A 20,423-nucleotide genomic window follows, 5' to 3' on the forward strand; every position below is an offset into this window, starting at 1 on the left:
TGAGTCTTTCCATTTCCTAACAAATGGGGTGATGTCATTCTTTCTGACAGCAGCATAGAATTCCATTGTGTACAAATACCACAACTTGTTGATCCACTCATCAACTGAGGGACATCTGGTTCGGTTCCATGTCTTTGCTATGGTAAATAGTGCTGCAATGAACATCCTTGTGCTAGTGATTTAGTATGTCCTTGTTTTTGGATGATTGGGTAAATGACAAGTAGTGGAATTGCTGGGTCATAGGGGAGTTCTATGTTTAGTCTTTTGAGAAACTGCCATCCATACTGTTTGAACGAGTTTGCACTCCCACCAACAGTGTAGTAGTGATCCCTCCTGGCCACATCCACTCCAACATCTGTTGTTACTAGTTTTCTTGATCCTGGCTATTCTAACTTGAGTGAGGTGGAATCTTAGAGTTGTTTTGATTTGCATTTCTTTTATGGCCAGAGATGTAGAGCAGTTCTTCATGTGTTTATAGGCCATTTTTGTTTCTTCTTCAGAGAAGACTCTCTTTAAGTCTTCGGCCCATCTTTTAATGGGATGGTTGTTTCTTTGGAAATTAGTTTTGGAGTTATCCAATTTTTTGAGCTGTTGATATATTTTAGATATGAGGCCTCTGTCCCTTGTATGGTTAGTGAAGATCTTTTCCCATTCTATAGGCTTCCTAATTAATTTACTAGCTATGTCCTTTGCCATACAAAAGCTCTGCAGTTTAATGCAGTGCCACTTATCCAGCCTTTCTCTGATTTGTTGTGATTCTTGGTCCTTATTAAGAAAGTTTCAACCTGTGCCAAGGAGGCCTAGTGTATCTCCTATTCCTTCTTGTAAAGTTTTCAGTGTATCAGCTTTTACCTCCAGGTCTTTGATCCATTTGGAGTTAATTCTAGTGCAGGGTGACAAAGAAGGATCCAACTTTAGTTTTCTGCAGGTGCTTAACCAGTTCTGCCAGCACAACTTGTTGAAGAGGCTGTCTTTCTTCCAGTCTATTTTTTTGGCTCCCTTGTCAAAGATTAGGTGGCCATAGGTCTGTGGTTTAATATCTGGGTCCTCAGTTGTATTCCATTGGTCTTCAAGCCTGTTCTTGTGCCACTACCAAGCTGTTTTGATTATTATAGCTCTATAATAAAGTCCAAAGTTTGGTATTGAAATTCCTTCTGCTCTGTTCTTTCTGCTAAGAAATATTTTTGCTATATGGGGTCTTTTATTATTCCATATAAAATTTTGTATTGTCTCTTCTATTTCTTTAAAGAATTACATTGGGATATTGAGGGGTATTGCATTGAATTTGTAGATAGCCCTTGGCAAGATTGTCACTTTCACAATGTTGATTCTTCCAATCCAGGAGCATGGGAGGTTTTTCCATTTCCTCAGTTCTGCTTTAATTTCTTTTTTCAGGGTTTTAAAGTTTTCATCAAAAAGGTCCTATACATTCTCAGTTAAGATAATTCCTAGGTGCTTTATTTTCTTTGAGGCTATTGCATGAGGAGTTGCTTTCCTGATTTTTGCCTCATTCCTCTCACTGTTGGCATAGAGGAAGGCAGTTGATTTTTGAGGGTTAGTTTCATACCCTGCTACCTTTCCAAAGTTTTAAATCAGCTCAAGGATCTTTGGAGTGGAGTCTACAAGATTCTTTAAATACAGAATCATGCCATCTGCAAAGAGGGAAAGGTTTACTTCCTCTTTCCCTGTTTGGATCCCCTTTATGCTTGCTTCTTGCCTTATTACTCTGGCTAGGAATTCTAATACCTTGCTTCTTAAAAAGTTTTCATTGAGGATCTGTTCACTCCTAGAAACTTAGCTACAGCAATTAGTAGGCACCCTCCTTCATTTTGTGTGTGTACTTGTTTCAGATTATATTTTTATTGACTCAGTGCCTTGTTTTTTAATCTTTCAGTTTTTAAGTACTCATAATTGTGAGGTGTTCCTTTATTATTGTTTTGTTTTATATATATTTTCTCTTTTTACTTTTATATATTCTTTTTATTATTCTCTTTATTTTTAAGTTCATTTTTTAATTTTTTTATTCATTTATTTTCCCTTTCTATCACTTTAGGTCACAGTTAATTTCACTCTATTCCTTTCCTTCATTTCTACACTACTCTCATATTCTCATCTTTCTATTATTCCCCTCTTTTGTTTTTCATAATACCTTTCTATCACTGGTCTTTTGCTCCTTTGTCAATTTCCTAATTTGTGGATCTACATTTGATTGTTGTTGACCCAGCTTGTACTTGCATTTCTTCAATTATGCTGTAGGTCCAGAGTGATTCACATCTCATAGGGATAGGATTGTGTTGTTTTTTTTTTTTTCTTTTTGGTTACAGAACTGTGTTTGGTGGTGGTGTTGGATTTGTTTGTAAGTACACAAAAGGAGAGTGAGAGAAAGTGAAAATGCCATCTAGGATTGTGACCCTCTATAGATGATTTCCTTAAGGGAATCATCTCAGAGAACTTCCCAAATGTCCAGGACAGGCCCATGCAGATATAAGAAGCTTTTAGAACCTGAAACAGACCAAACCAGAAAAAGACAACCCAGCCCCCCAAATCATAATCTGTACAGGATCAGTAGAGACCAAGAAAAAGAATCCTTAAATCGGCCAAGGAGAAGAGAACACAGGAAACCAATCAGAATAACTATAGATTTCTCAGCAGAGGCCATGCAAGCTAGAGGAGCTTGGAATGTTGTATGCCATGCCCTAAAGACAAATAGCTACCAACCAAGAATACTGTACCCAGCTAAGCTCTCAATCACAGCTGAGAGAAAAATAAAAACTTTCCACAGTGAGGGAAAATTGAAAAAGTATATATTGACCAAAGCAGCACTACAGAAAATTCGCAAAGATGTTCTACACATTGAAAAATCAACACAAACATGATAGCAACAGAGAAATGACACCTAAAATGTAACTACTGCAGGTAACTACTGCAAGAACTGACAAGTCATGGGCCCTAACATAATAGGAAAAATCATAGGAACTAACAAGTATTTTTCAATCCTAACCCTTAACATCAGTGGATTTAATTCTCCATTAAAACAACATACATTGATTAATTGGATCAAAAACAAATCCATTTTTCTTCTGTCCTCAAGAGGCATATCTTGCCCCAAAAGAGAAGCATATAATGAAAATGACAGACTGTAATAAAATCTGTCAAGCAAGGGGCCGGGAGTTTGACCTAGTGGTATAGCAGTTGCCTAGCATGCATGAAGATGCTGGTTCCTTAGTACCACATAACTAGAAAAAAAGCCGGAAGTGGTGCTGAGCTTAGCCTTGAGAAAAAACCCAAGGACAGTGCCCAGACCCTGAGCGCAAGCCCAGGACTGGCAAAAAAAAAAAATCTATCAAGCAAATGGCCCCCATAAACAGGGTGGAGTTTCCATCCTCAAATCAGATGAAATAGACTTCAAACTAAAGCTAGTGAGAAGAGACAAAGAAGGTTATTACAAAGTGCTAAAAAATCTCTACTTCAGGAGGATGTAACCATCAACATCGATTTTACTCATATAAACTTTACTCATACTAAAAACACACATAGATCCAAATACAATGATTATTTTTGACTTTAACACTCCACTATCACCTCTGGATAGATCAACAAGGCAAAAACTCATGAGAGAAACCACAGAATTGAACCACTGAATAGACCAAATAGATCTAAACAGACTCTGCAGAATATCCAACCAGCACCACCAGAATATACATTTTTTTCAGCAGCATATGGAACACATTTTAAAATTCATCACATTTTAGGGCATAAAGCGAATCTGGGAAAATTCAGAAACACTGAAAATATTTCCTACATTCTCTCAGACCTCAACAGCATAAAATTGGAACTCCAAACCAAATTCCACCACAGAAATTCCTGTAACTAATGGAGATTGAATAACAAGTTGTTGAATCATCAGTGGGTCATTGAGGAGAAAAGAACAGAAATTCAACATTTTATGGTATTCAATAATAAGGCGCACTCAAAATATCAGCTGCTTTGGGACACAGCAAACAGAGTACTGAGAGGAAAGTTGTAGTTCTCTGTGTTTACATTAAAAATTTCAAAAATCTCAAACCAGAAGTTTCATGATACATCTTAAGCTCCTGGAAAAAGACTAACAAATCAAACCCCAATTAAGTAGAACAAAACAAACTATTAAAATCAAATTAGAATTAAATGAGTTAGAGTTTAAAAAAACACAGAAAGAATCAACACAACAAAGAGTTGGCTCTTTGAATATATTAACATAATTGACAGACCTTTAGTAAACTTTACCAAAAGAAATAATCCACCAAAATAGACAAAATTCGGGATAAGTATGAGAATAGAAATATCATGATAGAAATCACCAAGATCCAGAACATCATATGGTATAAGTGAATACTTTTCAAACATTTATACCAACAGGTTTGAAAATCAAGAAAATATGGATGAATTTCTAGCAAATATTGACATATACAAACTGAACCATGAAGATCTAAACCAACTAAACAAATCCATTTTAAGTAATGAAATAGAAACGATAATAAGAGATCTCCCATCCAAGGAAAGCGCAGGACCTGATAGATTCACAACTGAATTCTACCAGGCCTTCAAAGCAGAACTCATGCCAATACTCCTCAAACTCTTCAATGAAATTGAAAGTAAAGGCTTTTTATCAAAATCATTCTATAAAGCCAGCATAACCCTCAAACCAAAACCACGCAGGGACTCATTTCTTAAATGAATGTTGCTGCAAAACTTCACCACAAAATACTGGTCAAATATCTTTAACAACACATCAAAAATTGTACACTATGATCAAACAGGATTCATCCTAGGGATTCAAAGCTGGTTCAATATATGCAAGTCAATTAACGTAAAAACTAAAATTAGAATCTTAGATGTCACCCAGCACCAGAATTAATTCCGAATGGATTAAAGACCTTGAGGTAAAAGAAGATATCCTGAAAACTTTACAAGAAAGAATAGGAGATACACTACGTCTCCTTGGCACAGGTTGAAACTTTCTTAATAAATATAACAAATTAAAGAAAGTTTGGACAAATGGGATTCCATTAAACTGCCAAGCTTCTATATGGTAAAGGGGCATAGGTAGCAAGTTAAATAGGAAAGCTCACAGAGTGAGAGAAGATCTTCACTAGCCATACAACAGACAATGGCCTCTTATCTAAAATGTACCTACAGCTAAAAAAAATTCAATCTCTTAAAAACAATCCTAAAGAGACAACCATCCCATTAAAAACTGTATTAAAGACATAAAGAGAGACTTTTCTGAAGAGGAAATAAGAATGGCCTTATACACACGAAGAAATGCTTGACAACTCTGGCCATAGAATAATGCAAATCAAAACAACTTTAAGATTCCACCTCATTCCAGTTAGAATGGCCATGATCTATGTTTAGTCTTTTGAGGAACTTCCATACTGCTTTCCATAGTGGTTGAACGAGTTTGCACTCCCACCAACAGTGTAGTAGTGATCCCTCCTGGCCTCCAGCATCTATTGTTATTAGATTTCTTGATCTTGGCCATTCTAACTGGACTGAGGTGGAATCTTAGAGTTGTTTTAATTTACTATAAACCTCTATGTAAGTTCATCAATGTGTCTTCATTACATGAAATTTAGTCTAATAATAGCTATGTCTACCAATAATAAACAATAGAAATAATGTCAACCAGTTATGAGTGAACACTTATAAAGAGATGGAGAAACACAATTTGCATAAGCAAATTATGAAGATAGTTCTAGATGTACAATTTGTGTAAATCATCAAATGGAAATTCCATTTTCAGAAATTGTAACAAATCAAAGGCATAAATATGTAAATCTCCATATAAAAATTATAATGGTTTTCTATTGCTAATGTACTGCATTGCTATTTTGTAGTTTAAATGATAGAACTTTATTATATAATTCCTGCAGATCACAAGCAATCCCAGAGTTACTGATCTAATATGAATACACAATTTTAATTTTTGTGTAGCTTGAGGAATCTCCCTGAACTTTTCTTTCTGAAATTCCTTATATTTTCCTTTGAAGCTAATATCACACAATTTTATTTCATTTTTTGTTTTGTTTGGACTTCGACTTTGGATTTTGTTTTTGGTTCACCTTTCCATTTTAAAGAAAACGTTTGATTACATCAGGTTCATAAAGATAATCTTGTAAAATATTCACATCTTAAGCTAATCTGATAACTAGAACTTCTTACCATTTAGAACCTTAAAACTTTGTAAGACACCATAGCAGATGGTCTCACCTGTGGGAACACCTGTGAGGTCCACAATTCCCCTCACCTGTGCTGTGCAAAGTAATTTTATAAAGTAAAGAATTTGTGAGGAGCAGTGAGAACGACCCCCAGCCCACCAAAGCCGCACACCTCTGCATCCTTGCCCAGCTCCTCAGTCCAGCTGCCACCAAGCCCAAGAAAAAGACTGAAGGCTAAAGGAGATAAAGCAAAGGTGAGAGCCACTGAGAAGATCCGCCAGATTATCTGCAAAACCTGCTCCTCTGAAGCCAGAGCCCAAACCTGAAAAAGCCCCTGTGAAGAAGGGAGAGAACATACTCCAGGGAAGAAGATCAAAGCCCATGATGGCAAGGATGGGAATAACCCTGCAGAAAATGGAGATGCCAAAGCAGACCAGGCACAGAAAGCTGACAGTGCTGGAGATGCCAGGAAGAGTGTGTGCATTTTTGATAACTGTACTTCTGGTGACTGGATACTTTGAAATACTATTTTTATCAAGTTTTATAGAAATGCATAATTTTGATTTACTCTTTTTTTAAAGCTATGTTGTTAGCACATGGAACATTTGTTTTGTGAAAAGGAGCATCTGTCACTAATAGAATGTCTCCAAAGATGGATAAATAGGGGGGAACACATTTTCCCTGCTAGTTTTGAGAGGCTTCTTGTTGTCTCCCTGGAGGAGGAATTTCCTCCTTTTGACACACAACCATCTTAGCACCAATACCATATGAGATGGAAAAACTCAAATCACTTTTGTCCTCCTCCATCTCCATCATCATCATAGACTCTCTTAAATCCAGAGGCCAGTTACCTTGACCTCCCTGCCCCCCAACTGGTTTTTCCAATGTACCAGGCAATCTGGACTTCACAGTGGCAATATTGAGACAAAGTTTCTTAAAAGAGCAGTGGTTTCCTTTTCCAAATTGTGAATTTTCAGATTGATAATCCTGCCATTTTCATTTCCTGAAAGTCAGGGTGAGCTTGTGAAAAGCTGTTAAACAACATGTTTAATGTGAAATGTCAACCCTCACTCTAAATTCCCCTATTCAGAGCTTCAGATGAAGATGTCATTGGGTTTTATAATGACTTTCTGATTTTGATAGTCCCTCCAAGAAGGGAGTTTGAAAGTTGTTGTTTACTGTTATAAAGTTAAAAAAAAGATTTTCTGCCCATGTCCTGCCTGAATAACATGGTTGTTTATGAAAATATCTTTAATAAAGCTGGATACCTTTTGGTTTGGAAAAAAAGAATTTGTGTGAAACTAATTGTTCATTAGATGCTATATCTTAATTATATCCTTTACATCTTTAAGGGGATTAGCCTTCATTTGTTATATTTATTTATTTTTAAGTGTAGCTGTGATCAAAATACTGACACATTGTTAGCTGATTTTTTTTTGTAAGTCATGGGACTTGAACTGGGCCTGGGTGCTGTCTCTGAGCTCTTCAGCTCAAGGCTACCATCCTATTCCTTGAGCTACAGCCCCACTTCCCTTTTTGTAGTGGTTAATTGGAGATTAGAGTCTCATGTTCTTTAGTGGTTGACTTTGAACCTTGATCTTCAGAGTTCAGCCTCCTGAGAAGCTGGGATTACAGGAGTGAGCCACTGGGCCCAGCTTGTTAGTTGATTTTGATATCATTTTTATAGGTAGATATTAGTCTTTAATATAATTTAATTTTAGCTCTTCAATAAATATCAATGTTAAATATGCATGAATAAAAGCAACATTATTGAGAAAGCACTTAATAAGTATGAAGAAGGATACAAACTCTCTAAACATAATTTGTCTTCAAGTTTCAATGCACTAAAAACTCGGGAAAAATCACTTAGATTGTCCCAGTTATTAAGAGAAAAATTTCTTATTTCAAAAGTTGCGCACGCACATGCACACACACACACACACTCACACATACTCGCACACACTCACACACACTCACACACAATATGTCAATTCCTTATTAGAGAAATGACATTTCTCTAATAAAGCTGATGGTGAAGAACCAGAGCCACGTACTTATAAATTAAGAAAAAAATAGAAAGAAGTTGACAGATAATAGGCATAGGGAACGTAGAGTAACTTCTACCTTAACTTTAAATTTTAATGTTTCTCCTAAGCCTAGGGAAGGAGACTGCAGAGTCGTAGAAGGAAAACCTTCTATTACAGTCTGTAAAAATGTTCACCTCCAGCAGGAGGCTTTCATTCTGAGGTTGCCACACAGTTGATGATGTTCAGAGGGAAAACCTACAAATAGCAAAGCTGTGTGTTTAGCCTGTGAAAATGCCTCTGAGTAGGTAGGAGGCCAGAGTAACAAATTATGTTGTTACCATAAAGAGTCTAAGTTTATTTTTTATACCTACACAAAAACCCTTTCATACAAAAGATGGTAAAGGGTAGTGTGAAGTGGTGAGTAGGAAAATTAGGAAGAAGAGCCAACCTTAAACTGGCCTTAATGTGTGCAAATTCAGATACCACTGTAGACATTTAGGTTACTTGATAAACACCTCTCATGATAGAGTATTTATAAAAATATCACAAAATTTTTATAGTTTGGTAGCTATTACATGCCTTTAATAATTACTATATGAATTACTTCACAAGGCAATTTATAAATATAATGTTGATTTCTTTTCTATTGAAGTTTAATTTCTTTTTTTTTTGTCTGTCCTGGGCCTTGGACTCAGGACCTGAGCATTGTCCTTGGGCTCTCATCAAGGCTTTACCAATTGAGCCACAGCACCATTTCTGGCTTTTTCTATGTATATGTGATAACGAGGAATTGAACCCAGGTCTTTGTGTATGCTAGGCAAGCACTCTACCACTAGGCCAATCTCCTGGCCATGTTTAATTTCTTTTAAATATAGTGTTTAACAACACTGCTGTTTGGCAAATTGATGTGGGGTTGTTTCTCTAGTGATTTAAGCACTGGTTTTGGCAGATAAACCATTGCACAATGAAAGTATGCACAATGACCCTTGTTAAGGAACTGTGACCACAGAAATGAAATGTTTGTATGATTCCTTAATGGCTGTTTTCAAAATTACATATCCAACCACTGGTAGGAGATACCTGTAATCCTAGCTACTCAGGAGGATGAGATCTAAGGATCAGGGTTTGAAGCCAGCCAAGACAGGAAAGACTCTGAGACTCTTAGCTCCGATGAAATACCAGTAAGCTATAAGTGGTGCTGTATCTGAGTGGTAAAGTGCTACCCTTAAGCAAAAAAAGCTCAAAGATAGCTCCCAGACGCTTAATTCACGTTTCATCACTGACAAAAAAAACCCAAAATACAACATACATTATCATCATTTGTGTTGCCTACTATTAATTCTGCTCATTTTTAGAATTTTCAGTACTTTGAAAAACTGGAACAAATCAGTATTAAAGTCAATTGAAGTACTAATTGCTTTTAAATTCTTTTAAATTAGTATGCCACCATACAACTATTTCTGATTTGATTTTTAGAGGGCTTTCCACATATAGTTTTCTTTAAAATTAGGATAGCTTATTTTTCTATGTGTTACTAAAACACATGAAATGAATGAATATCAACATTAAATTGATAATGCCAAAAGGAAATCATGGATGTCACTGAGAGTTTTACTCACCTACTCTTTCCCATTCCACCACCATCATCATCATCATCATGGTTTGTTACATATTTGGCAATAAGACAGTACTTAAAATGGAGCTATTTTAAATTATTGTAGAGGACAGAAATTGTATTACCTGAAAAATTTCCTTTTGAGAAAATTATCATAACCAGAATGTTTGACTTGAAAATTATTGGAATTCCCATTGGGGTAAAGAAAATAAGACCTAGATTGTCACAGGCAAGGAGACACTGTCAACTAGTCAGACTGAAGAATTCACCCTCAGTAAGAAAAGATACAATAAAAGAATAAAATAAAAGAAACATTTAAAATTATACATGAAGAACTGAGAAATATTATCAATGGTAGACAGAAGGATGTATTTCTATCAGATCAATAAAATGAGTGTTGCATAAAATTATTTTCCCAATAAGTTTAGATATTAAGAGTTCAAATCTGGGATTGAGATAGTGGTAGAATGTTTGCCTAGCATGCATGAAGACCCAGGTTTGATTTCTCAGCACTACATATACATAGAAAAAGCCAGAAATGGTGCTGTAGCTCTAGTCTTGAGAAAGCCCAAGGACAGTTCTCAGGCTCTGATTTCAAGGCCCAGGACCGGGAAAAAAGTTCACCCCTAAAAATTTATCTTTTTGAGAAAAAAAAATTAAACTTAGGACATAATTGTGTGGTTATTCACCCAAGAGATATAAAATCTGGGATATAAAACTGTAGTAGAACAATACCTAGAAAATCTATTATCTCTACTACCAATCACCATTTCTGATAAATATTCCTAAACTCTTTCCTTGGAGCTCAAGGGTTTGATGTCATCTGTGGCACTAATCGTGGTACACTTCATTGTTACATTCCCCCTGCCTAATATTGCACTCTAGTTGCCTTTCTTTTCCATGTTCCTATTATTGTTTCTGCTTTTCACACTTCTAATTCATTCTGCATGCAACTGCAAGAGCTATTTCTACAAAAAATTGTCATTTGGATTATATACTCCCAGCTAGAAAGTGTTTCATATTCATATTATATTAGACTTGTGGTTCCAGGCACATGTTTATCTTGGAAACAAGATAAACTTTTCAATTTATCATCAAGAAATAAAAGCAAAAAACCATGAGCTTGCTCAAATCTAATTCTGGAAATAGAAGTTGTGAAAACTATTACAGTGGTTAAGTGGCTTGGCAATGCAGGAAAGTGAAGCCAAGCTGGCAGCTCTGAACTGCTCTCTGAAGAGGCACTGCGGCACCCAAGAACAAAGACCAAAAACTAGCTGGAACAGAGCCCTGTGGCTATGACTTTTCAGGTATTGCTCACAGGAGCACATGAGGGGAAAAGTCACAGCCATTAAGTTTTGGCTAGGGCTACACTACCTGAGCCATTATATTTCTCTAGTGACCTCAACATAACAGCCTGTGCTGTCAATCCCAGCCCAAACATCGACAATAGTAAAATCCTGTCTTGAGAAGAAGTGAGCTCAGATTTTAAACAAAAACCAAATATATGGAAACGACAACCTTTCCTAATAAGCAATAAACTGACGTCAAAATAAAAGTAGGAAAGGGAAAGAATAATAGTTATGGAGCCAAAAACTCATTATTTACTTAACAGAGCAACTTAAAAGGGAATCCCACAGGACAAAAATACAAACACTATTTGAAAGGAAGAAAGTATGCATTTCTTATAAGGCCAGGAAAGAACAGGTAAAAATATGTTAAAGTCATAGGAAGAGAGAAAGGGACTATAAAGGTTAAAGAATCAGAATGTCAGACTTGGAAACTATTGGAATTCCCATTGGGGTAAACAAAACAAGACCCGGATTGTCACAGGCAAGGAGACACTGTCAACTATTTAAACTCAAGAATTCACCCTCAGTAAGAAAATACACAATAAAAGAATAAAATAGAAGGAACAATTACAATTATACATGAAAAATTGAGAATTGTTAGTATTTCAGTCAAATCAATAAAAAATTAGTGTTTCATAAAATTATTTTCACAATACATTTAGATATTAAGAATTCAAATTTAAAGCCAGGAGACTATTTAACATCTCATTTATTATTTTCAAGTTCATTTTTTTGCTTCTTTGGGGAAAAGTATAAATGGCTTTCTTTCTTTATAAAATAATTACTTTCAATAACTGAAATTAAACAGAGGCATTGTAACTCTGTAAAAAATATGGTTTTGTGATTAAAGAGAAAATACATCCATTGAAATCTATGCCTTCAAGAAAACTCTGTACTTTATTTCATTCACAGAATTTATTCTTGATATTTAACTCATCTTCTTTAACTCTTAATCATTGTTTCAAAGTCAATGTAACACAATACAGCTTAAAAATTGCTGCTTCTCAAGGCTCAGTGCCTAAATGAAGTTACATAGCAAATAATCCTTATTATGACTTGTCTCTGGAAAGAAAAACTTTTTACAGAACTAACTCAAAGATGTTGCTAATAATCTTCATTTTTTTGTGACTCAGCATCTATATGTGAAAGTACATAGGACTTCAATCTGAATTGAAATTTCTCATAATAAATAACATTATTTGACAACTTTCCCCTCTCTCTTTTTTCTTTCATTTGAGGCACTATCATCTTGATGCAGAATGAAGAATAGAGCTTTATGTAACGGTTTGATTATAGCTTGTTAAGAATAGCCTTGTTTTCCACTCATCACTCCCTCTTCAATTTTTCACTGAGCTGTGCTCTTTCAGAAAATTTGTTGAGTGGGAAGACGTGCGCTTATGTAAACATGCATTGAACAGCTGAACTGAAATGTTTATAGCCCCAAACAGGAGATTACTCATTGGCATTAGTACAATGCACAGACATTTTCTTGCTTAGCCTATAATTGCAATATTGTATTTGAGGGAAAATGTATTTGATCAAGAGTGAAAACAACTCCACAGTTGCTCAGGATGATAACACTGGTTAAGTTAACCACATACAATGTTAGTCTACTGATTTACTTTCTGTCAGACTTACGTAATAAAACAGGCAAAATTTTAATTTACAAAATAAAGTTTTGGAAGTACTAAGACAACTACGGTCCTTGTGTTTGGTATGATTCTTACCTCGATTTCAATGAATTTGTGTCCATAGCAACAAATTTGCTTAACATGAACATAAAAACAAAATATTTCTTTCAAATTGGTAAAAATGCACATTGAGGAACTCACATCATTAATGCAGGCAGTGTGAATTTAAACAGAGAGAAATCAATAATACAGATGAGCTGCATGGTCATAAAAAAGCTTCCTGAATGAACTGTTTTCTCACCTAGAGGAACATGCCCAGGCACATATAATTAGTCCTTAAGTGTCAAAGCTATGCATACTTTTTTATTATTGGAGAAAGTTTTCCTCCATTCTTATCCTGCCTGTGAGAAAATATTTTCCCATATATAACTCTACTTCCACAATTCTACTTTTGCCTTTTAAAACACTGATGGTTTCTATAACACATTGTATTCGAACTTCTGTATTATAATTTCTTTTTCATATAAACCTATCAGAATTCAATGTTCAACCATCTTATTTTTGATGAACAAAAGTTGTCATAAAAAACTTTGTTGCAAATATTAATTTTTCAATATTTTGAAGAACCTCCACACTCTGCTTTCCATATTGGTTGAACATGTTTACCAACAGTGTAGTAGTAATCCCTCCTCGCCACATCCCAGACAGAATCTGTTGTTATTAGATTTCTTCATAACCGCCATTCTAACTGGAGTGAGGTGGAATCTCAGAGTTGTGTTTATCTGCATTTATTTTTTATTTTTTTATTTTTATTTTTTGCCCATCCTGGGCTTGAGCTCAGGGCCTGAGCACTGTTCTTGGACTTTCTAAAGGCCAGAGCTCTACCACTTGAGACTCAGCAACACTTCCGGTTTTTTCTATGTGTATGGTACGGAGGAATCAAATCTGCGTCTTCGTGCATGCTAGACGAGCACTCCACCACTAGGCCAAACTCCTGGCCCCCATCTGCATTTCTTTTACGGCCAAAGATGTTGAGCATTTTCTTCATGTGTCTATAAGCCATTCTTATTTCTTCTTCAGCAATTCTACTACTTAGCATTTACCCAATGGTCCACAAAATGGACATGCTAAACCCACTAGCACAACGATGTTTATTTCAGCACCATTTACCATAGAACCAACCCAGATGCCTCTTAGTAGATGATTGGATCAAGAACGTGTGGTATTTTACACAATGAAATTCTATGTTGCCATCAGAAAGAATGACACCGCCCCATCTATAAGGAAATATAAAGAGTTGGAAAAAATCATATTAAGTGAAGTAAAGCAGACCAAAAGGAACAAAGCTCAATGATTTTCCTCGTTTGTAATAATTAGTACAAACCTTGGACTCTCCTAGAAGAGGTTTACAATAGAGCAAAACATAGATAATTTAGGCCATATAGGATGAGGCTAAATGAAATAGCCTCCAGAATATGGTAACAAAAGCTATATAATGAATGTTGTTCTTAATGTACTATGTTATTTCTCATCTCTTTTGTTGTCCCTTGGTTATTCTCGTATTGTTACAGTATCTTACCTTGTTATCTGGTATATTGTATATACAATTATTTGTTTATTCGAAATAGGATAGGGAAGGGGTAAAACAAGATGAGGACAGGGGGTGGGAGGAGGGAAATGGGGACAAAAACATGAGAAGGTGTATCAATGTATGTGAAGTAATGCACCTTCTATCTGGCGAAATGTGTGGGAAAAAAAGCCAGAAGTGGTGCTGTGGTAGAGCTCTCGCCTTGAGAAAAAAGCCAAAGGAGAGTGATCAGGCCCTGAGTTCATGCCCCAGGACTAGCAAAAAAAAGTACTAATTCAAAGATGAAAATTGGGATTCTTAGATCTAGAAATTCCAAACTAAGCCAATAAAATGGAATTGATACTTCCCTAGAGCTCATATGTTCTTTCAACTAACTTGCACAAAGTGTAAAGAATCTTTCACATAGTGAGTATATGTGTTTTGCTTTTGGATTTTTTTTTCTAACCCATGGTACTACTTTGATGGCATTTGATTCTTATTCATTCTCGTAGTTGTTTGTTGACAGTTGTTGGGTATGGATAGATTTCTTGACTGCAATATTCAAGTTACCTGTTAAAATACAATTAATTAGAAATTGTAATTTTCTCACATTTAAATCTTTAGATTTCAGTTTTATCAAAGGTAACTACAGGAAGAAGTCACATGGATCTGAGTACTAAATGGATGCCCAGCTCAAGATCTCTGCACACACTCTGCCTTCTTTGCTACAAGGATCAGTAGTCATAGCATATGACTCTACACCTCAAAATAGAATATGATTATTTAATCCTGTATTTTAGATGCTTAAAGATCACTCTTAGGTTCCTATTTATTTTAGAACACCCACTCTGCTAGGTTTTATATTACCACATTCCACTCATTTTAAAAGCACCATCCTTCGAGTCTTTATTTCCCCTATGCTCCATTCATGCTTTCTGCATGTTTCTCCATGTGTCTCTTAACTCTAATTATTAAACACACTCTCCATCTCCTTCTACCTAAATGCATAGAATTCAAATGTTTCACATCTCAAATAGTGAACTCTCTCTGCTAGGCTAGAATTAACTTTAAACAAACACTACCGTGTATGATGGCATATTTTGTCATCTCCGCTCATGAGAGAGCTGAGACAGGAAGATTAGAAATTGGAGTTAGGATGAACTCCATAACAAGATACAGTACCCAACACAAACCAACCAATCAAATGAACATTTGCACATATATTAGTTCACACATATTGGGTCACAAACACTTGACATAGAGACAACATCAATTAAAATAACCATATTGTGGCAGGGAAACTGGCTTAGGGGTAGATTCCTCACCTAGCATTCATGAAGTCCTGGGTTCAGTTCCTCGGTATCACATATAGAGAAAAAGCAAAAAGTGGTGTTATGAATCAAGTGGTATAGCACCTGCCTTAAGAAAGCTCAAGGACAGGGCCCAGGACCTAACTTTAAGCTCCAGAATTGGCAACACACACACACACACACACACACACATTTGTTAAATATATAACATATATATGTATAATAAATGGAAGCAACTTTTCCAGAATGCTGGTTTCAGCATCATATACATTCCACACATTTCTATTATTTAATTTAAAAGAATACCAGTGCTTGAAGTAGTTTTCTCCCTTTTACTCTTTGAAGTTCATCTAATCTAAATCCTGTAATTTCACACATTAACGTGTCTACTAACTATATTCAAAAAGAGAAATTTAAGGAGAAATTTCGATTAAGGATGCAACCACAAACAAATCATGATGTGGTAATAATAATGAATAGCAAAATTTTTCTTTCTTCAACAGTGCCAGCAATTGTGAAGCAGGATTGTTGTTAAATCTGCAACTCATGCCAATAAAGTAGAATAGAATTTAGAATGAGAGGGAGATGATGTATTATGCACCAAAACTTTGGTGTTATAAAATCTATTTTAATCATAAATTTAACACTGACCTTGGACATGTTAAATTCATTTTTATGCTATTCAAAGATAATAAGTAAGAAATATTTGTTGGGGGGCCGGGAGTTTGGCCTAGTTGTTAAAGTGCTTGCTAGCATGCATGAAGACCCGGGTTCGATTCCTCGGTACCACATACATAGAAAAAAGCCGGAAGTGGTGCTGAGGCTCAAGTGGTAGAGTTCTAGCCTTGAGAAAGTCCAAGGCCAGTGCTCAGGCCCTGAGCTCAAGCCCAGGACTGGCAAAAAAAAAAAAAAGAAATATTTTGGACTAGTGAGTAGTATATTGCATGAATGAAAGACAAATGAGTGAAGAGAGAAAGAAAGCAAGAGAAAGGAGAAAGAAAAAGCAAGAGATAGACTGACAGATGGGAAACCAGACATCAAAAAAATGATGTTCTCTTTATCATTATTTATTTCACTCACTCTGTATTTGGATAATGATAATGGGTAGAGGAAATTGCAAGATTACTGTAACCTTCACACACTGTTTACATTTTACATTCATGCAACCAGTATGACTTATGTTTACTTTTTCCTTTTATTTTTTTTACTTATTTTTTATTGTAATTAGTAAAATGGTTACATGATATTTGCCATATAGAAGGTGCATTAATTCACATACATTGATACCCTTTCACATGTCTTGGTACCTGTATCCCTCCCCCCCCACACTCCCCACCCGTTTTGGTTTTCCCCCCTTCCCTATCAAATTTCAAATATCCAACTACAAATAAATTCAATAAATCAGATAACAAAGTGATATTTTTCCTTTTATTACAATAAATAGAATTTTATTTTCTTTCAGAATTTAAAACCATTTGGGAAGCAAAAATGCAAATATGGAGTTGCGTAATTCTTTCTAGTCCTGTACTTCTTGTTGATAGGTGAGAATTTTGACTATTGGTCATTCTTACTTTTTCTTCTGAGAAGTCTCTCTTTATGTATTTAGTCTATTTATTGATTTGCTGTTTCTTTAAGGGTTTGTATCAGGACAGTTTAATATTTTTTTTAGTTCCAAGTATGTCTTCAATAGAGGTTCTTGTCTGATGCATAGCCATTATAAATCTTCCACCCCATGATATTTCTGTCTTGTTACCTATATTTTTGCCATGTAGAAATTATTGAATTGTATCCAATCTCATTTGTTGAAGTTTCTTAGACTTGTTGTGATTCTGCATCTTTATCTAGGAAGTTTCAGTCTGTGCCTATAAATGTTAATCTTTCCCTTATTCCATCCTGTAGTATTTTCATGATGTCTGGCCTCACATTGAAGCCTTTGATTCATTTTTAATTGATTCTGGCTGTAGAGAAGGGAAAAAAAAACTGAGAGAAAGTGAGGGAAGTGATGGTCAAAAAAGAAATTACTCTTTATCTGACTAATGTAACTGTAACCCCTGTGTTCATGACCTTTTCAATAACAGTAAAAATTGCAAAAAAGAAAAAAAAAAGATTGAGGGAGGATGTGATTGAAATCAACAATAAGCTAAGCTGGGCACAATGCCGCACCTGAAGTAGGAGGTTCTGTTTAAGAATAAAGATTTTTTTTCATAAAGATTCACTTTAGTAAGTGAATTTAATTTTCTCAAATATTCTGTTATAGCTGGTAGTTTCATTCTGATTACATAAAAGGGAATGAAATTTCATAGAAAGGGGGAAATAATATAAAATGAAACATAAGTAAAATGAATATAATACTGAAACAAATGAAACTGGAAATAAAATACATAAGCTCTACAGCATTAGCAGAAAAATTAGGGAAATGGAATGATTAAGCCAAAGATTAATTGTCTGAAAATACTTACATTTTTATGTTCTATTCTTTAAGAATCCCTAGCAGACGTACTTCTATGATTTTTTTCTCCAAAATTTAAAAGGAGTAATAAATAACAAGACAGCATAACATGAATATAAGTAAGGCCAAGTTTCAGTTAATTGTAATAATCATATATATGAGTTTTGTAAAAATTTGGCCAAGCATCAAAAAGCAATCCATCTTATAATCTTGCATCAAGCACATTTCCTCACCTTTCCTCTCCTCCCTTCACTGTCCTCTTTTCTTTGCTTTTAGTTAAGTTTAATAACCAGCCTGCTATGAAAATACTTTATTGAAGTGACTTATGTAATGTCCAAGTATAAAAATCAAATTGGTTGATATTTCTCTAAAGTCTTTAAATCAAGAGGTGTCTCAGAAGATTAGCACACATGATACTGCAATACATACTGTGGTACTGCTTGTCATTAATAAACAGTTTATGTGGATCACAATATACTTTCAAGCTCTCTTAAAGGTCAGTAAAAATGAGAGGATACATTCAATATTAACATCTACTTTTCATTCACTTTTGAAAAAGTAAATATTGACATTATTAAAACTAAGAGATGTGCATATTTTAAAGCCTGTTCAAGTAAGCAAATATTACTCATATTTTCTCTCTTAAAATGAGGGTTATTTTTAGGAAAAAACATCCATCATGCGTGCAATGTTGCCTTTCTTTTCCTCCAAGAATTTTAATTGCCCCTCACCTGCTCCCATTGCCCAGATTATACTGAAAATTCCAAGTTAATTACCAAACATTGCATATGTCTCTAGAATGAGTTGGATATGATTGTCAAAATTCAACTTCTTTTGCACTACTCAAGAAGCAAGTTACAGAGTGAAGCTTAAATATAATTTGAATATGAATGTAGAAATGATTGAATTGCATAGGCAAGTATTGTGTTATTATGTTGTAGCAGATCTTCAATGTTGGTTTGGCAAAAGTAAAAAAGAAGTCCATTATAAAGTTTAAAGTATACATAGTGGAAGATGCTACACATGCCTTGCTAGGAAAGGGCATGGTTTGTGAGGTGACATAAACAGAAGCAGAAATGTATATACGTGGACCACTTCACTACAGTTTTATATCAGTCAGTAAATTTACTTATATGATGCATTTATGTGCAGAAGTATGTATTTTTTTTGCCAGTCCTGGGCTTGAGCTCAGGGTCTTAGCACTGTCCTTGGACTTTCTCAAGATTAGAGCTCTACCACTTGAGCCTCAGCACCACTTCTGGCTTTTTTCTATGTATGTGGTACCGAGGAATCGAATCTGGGTCTTTATGCATGCTAGGCAAGCACTCTACCAGTAGGCCAAACTCCCGGCCCCGTATGCATGGTTTTTTAAAAAGGGGATAAAAAGCTTAAAGATGTTTTGTCAGCACTATTTCATTTCCAAACCTTTGAAGTAGATGTTTCAATTATACCTGCTTTAATTCCAGTTTGTTGGGACAAAACTTAAATGTAAACACCAAAGAAATTTTAATAAACTATGGTTATTTAATTAAATGAGTGCTATCAAAATTTTTAATTTTTATTTCAATGTACAAGGGGGCTTAGTTATATTTTCCAAATAGAGGGTGCATTACTTCTCACATATTGATATCCCCTCTTATGTTTTTGTCCCTATTTCTCTCCCACAACCTACTCCCCTCATTTTTCCCCTCCTATTTCAAATAAACAGGTAAATATTTATATAATATACCATGTAACAAAGTAGGATACAGTAACAATATGAGACTAACCAAACACAAGGGCAACATAGAGAAGGGAGAAAAACATAATACATAAAGAGTAACAATCACTTATAATTAAGCTCTTGTTTCCATGTCCTGGAGGTACATTAATGTGGCCTCATCCTATATGGCCTTATGTATCTATGTAATCCCTCTGCTAGGAGAGTTTTGGACATGTACTAATTATTACAGATGGGGGAAACCATTGAGCCTATGTTCTTTTGGTCTGGCTTACTTCACTTAATATGATTTTTTCCAAGTCTTTCCATTTCCTCACAAATGGTGTGATGTCATTCTTTCTGATGGCAGCATAGAATTCCATTATGTATAAATACCACATCTTGTTGATCCACTAATCAACTGAGGGGCATCTGGGTTGGTTCTATATCTTCACTATGGTAAACAGTGCTGCAATGAACATTGTTGTGCTAATGGATTTAGTATGTCCTTGTTTCTAGACCAATGGGTAAATGTCAAAGAGTGGAATTGCTGGATCATAGGGGAGCTCTATGTTT

General features: G+C 35.2%; 1 pseudogene; it reads left to right on the forward strand.

Moving 5' to 3' along the window:
• The first annotated feature begins 6,242 nt into the window (after positions 1 to 6,242).
• Positions 6,243 to 6,721, forward strand: LOC150064632 (non-histone chromosomal protein HMG-17 pseudogene; annotated as a pseudogene).
• The last annotated feature ends 13,702 nt before the right edge of the window (positions 6,722 to 20,423 follow it).

Source organism: Megascapheus bottae, chromosome 4 (genome assembly GCF_031878675.1).
Source record: "Megascapheus bottae isolate mThoBot1 chromosome 4, mThoBot2.hap1, whole genome shotgun sequence".
NCBI lineage: Eukaryota > Metazoa > Chordata > Mammalia > Rodentia > Geomyidae > Megascapheus > Megascapheus bottae.